The sequence below is a fragment of the Pieris napi genome, chromosome 24, assembly GCF_905475465.1.
Source record: "Pieris napi chromosome 24, ilPieNapi1.2, whole genome shotgun sequence".
NCBI classification, from domain to species: domain Eukaryota; kingdom Metazoa; phylum Arthropoda; class Insecta; order Lepidoptera; family Pieridae; genus Pieris; species Pieris napi.
In genome coordinates, this window is record NC_062257.1 from 7248436 (window position 1) to 7251889 (window position 3454).

Below are 3454 nucleotides of genomic sequence, written 5' to 3' on the forward strand. Positions count from 1 at the left end.
TGAAGCTTGTGTTATGGGTACTAGGCAACGGATATACATACATATTATAGCTAGATAGACATATAAATACATATTTAAACACCCAAGACCTAAGCACAACACCAAATGCTCATCACATCGATGTTCGTCTCAGCCGGGGATCGAACCCGGGATCCATGGATTCGCAGTCAGGGGTACTAACCACTAGACCAATGAGTCGTCTACATTGATGAAAGTATTGATATATTTTACAACACTCTTCCAACTTACCGTAACTTTGTTTATCATGCTCTTAATGAGTTTTAAGTTTCCATTTAGTTTTATTTATTATTTTATTTTGTGGTTGCTTGTTTATTTTTTTCTTTGCTATTTTGCTTGTTCTAATATATAAGATGTGTATGTATTTGTGTGTAAAATTTGTGATGTCATATTTTCTTGTATAGTTTTATGCATACATGTTGTTTTAGAACATATAAATAAATAATAATATTTTTAGTTGTATCGGTTGGCTGCTGGTTGTGCCGAGAGTATTAAACGATAATTTATATATTTACATACGCGATCATATATATTTGAATAATTTTTCGTCTTAAATAAACAAAAAAGTAACAGAATAAGTAGGCTTATTCACATAATCAGCGTAATTCTAGGTTAGATTCCAGGCAAAACAATAATTGTTTTGAAACAGAGAATTGGTGCTGTGGAATATCAAACAATATAGAATCGATTTAATCTAAGGATATTTGATGTTATTGATTACATCTAGCTTTAAACCTTTAAACAATATGAAACAAAATTACTGTAAAATATTACGACAGTACATAATTAAGAATGCGTCTGTTAGGACCTGCGACTCTAATCCCAGAGGGCGCAGGTTCGATCCCTGGCTGAGCACTAATGAATTTTATGTTTAACACTCGGGCGTACATCAATTTAGGGAACTGGCTTGTCGTAGACTCAAAAAGTCGACGGTGTTTTTTTTTTTTTTTATAGAACGGGGACGAACGGGCAGGAGGCTCACCTGATGTTAAGTGATACCGCCGCCTATGGACACTCTCAATGCCAGAGGGCTCGCGAGTGCGTTGCCGGCCTTTTAAGAATTGGTACGCTCTTTTCTTGAAGGACCCTAAGTCGAATTGGTTCGGAAATACTTCAGTGGACAGCTGGTTCAACATAGTGGTGGTGAGCGGCAAAAACTGCCTTGAAAAAGGCTGATCACTCACTTGGCTATTAGAGAAAACAAATCATCACGAAACAGAAATCTAATGCCCAGACCTATATTATTATTTTTAAACACTTATTGTCAGCGCTATTGAATTCTGCCAATTATAACTATAATATTAGTTTCGTTGGTTTCATTATTGAGAGGTACAGAGAATGGATATAGTTTTAAGGCTTAAAAAATATATTTTACGTAATTTTTTGCCACAGTTTTGTTCATGTTGTGTATCTAGCTCACGGGAGCTGCACGTATTAAACTAGAAAGTAGAATGCCAAATGCCATCAGTATTACTCCTACTACTCTGTACTATTAAACAATTATTAGTTTTATGCAAACAATAGGCGAGCAAAAGAACTGGAGCCTTTCTCGCTTACGGTTGGTTATGATTTAATTTGCAACATACAAAAATTCAAATCTTTCCTCTGTAATATTAGTAATGTAATTAAATAAAAAAAAACTTTAGAGGTGTCAAGGGACACCCGGATGGAACGAAATTCCTTTCGATTAATTTATATGTTAATTGGTATCATAACAGTATGATAGATTTTCTCGACACCAATCTTACGACGAAAAAAAAAAGCCAACATGTGTTCCAAGAGGTGTTCCCAGGCGGTCACCCATCCAAGTACTGACCTCGCCCGACGTTGCTTAACTTCAGTGATCGGACGAGAACCGGTGTATTCAACGTGGTATGGACGTTGGCGATAGTTAAATCGAAAATGTAAAATAGAACAACTATAGCAAAAAGTGTCGTTACAACTTTTGGTCTTAATTTATGCCTATGAGGGAGGATTATGCTCTTTAAACAATTGGAGGTCGTAACAGGGACTGTGGAAGACTTCTAGTGGTGCTGATGAAATAGTTGTACTCGTACGTTGCAGAAACAAGGCAGGAGGAATCAACCCAAACAATTCTTCAGAACACTCACCATAGTACACTTTGTAGAATACGCATTAAGACGCAATGTCTCTGCGTAGAGAGAGAGAGATAAAAGAGATGAGATATAAAATCAAGGAAAAGGATGGAGGTAGGTGCAATAAGCAAAAAACTTCTTGCAATTTGAATATTAAAATAATGAATGTTCCAAAAACCTGTCCACGAAAGTAGTTGAACAAAACCACTATTCTTCATAAAATAGTTGAGAGAATTGTTACTGCAAGTGCATAAATCATATCAACAACAGTCACCGCCTAGTTCTTAATGACTATAGTTTTTAGCCTCTGGTATAAGGCATAAGCGTTCATTTAAGATATAATTAAAACACAAATATATCTAACACAATGTACATTGTACACATCAACGAAATTATATGCAGGTACGGCTCAAATTTCTTCTTCGGTCTTTCCTCCAACTTTGATTTTGTTCCCTTTGGAGCAGAGACTCTTGGTCCGTGGGGTTCAAGTGCACAGGCGCTAATTAAATATTTAGGTTGGCGCCTGGTAGATAGTACCGGAGACCCCAGAGCTGGTGCTTTCCTCGCTCAACGAATAAGTATAGCAATACAGCGAGGAAATGCTGCCAGTGTTAAGGTACATTGCCACAGGGACCAAACTTTTTTCATTTGTTTTATTTTCTGTGTATCATTTTTTAACTATTTCTATTATTACTATATAGGTTAAGAATATTGTGCATACTGTATATGTGTGTTGGAAATAAAATAAATCTAAATTCACAGTTCGGAGTGCTGATGCAATTTTGGAATTGTGCGGTAGAACAACCACAATAGACCCTTGTGTATGTTACAGAGAACCGGAATATCATTGGAAATTAAATTAGAAATGTACTTAATGACAAAGCCGGCTATTGGAGAGAGAGATGTCTAATGTGTATATTATGTGATTATGGCCTATGGTAATTTGATAGAAAAATTGCATGTTTGTTGTATTACTAAATTTACTAAGCTCCAGCGTTCACATACTAATCAGAAACATTGATTAATATTTATATTCGTTTCACATGAAAAAAAATAGAAAACTTGGGAATAACATTTTCAAATTAAGTTAACGGTTTATTTTATTTATCTCCCACATAATAATTTTCTCTTAACAGTTATTACTGTGAGCCGTGTTGGCGTAGTGGCTTCAGCGTGCGACTCTCATACTTGAGCTATGTGTGTTTAACATTTGCTCGAACGGTGAAGGAAACCGACATGTTTTAGACCCAAAAAGTCGATGGCGTGTGTCAGGCACAGGAGGCTGATCACCTACTTGCCTATTAGATTTAAAAATGATCATGAAACAGATTCAGAAATCT

At 35.9% G+C, this 3454-nt stretch overlaps 1 pseudogene; it reads right to left on the reverse strand.

Annotated features, from left to right (window-relative positions):
- Positions 1-1779: 1779 nt before the first annotated feature.
- LOC125061961 lies at positions 1780-1904 on the reverse strand (annotated as a pseudogene).
- Between the last annotated feature and the right edge of the window lie 1550 nt (positions 1905-3454).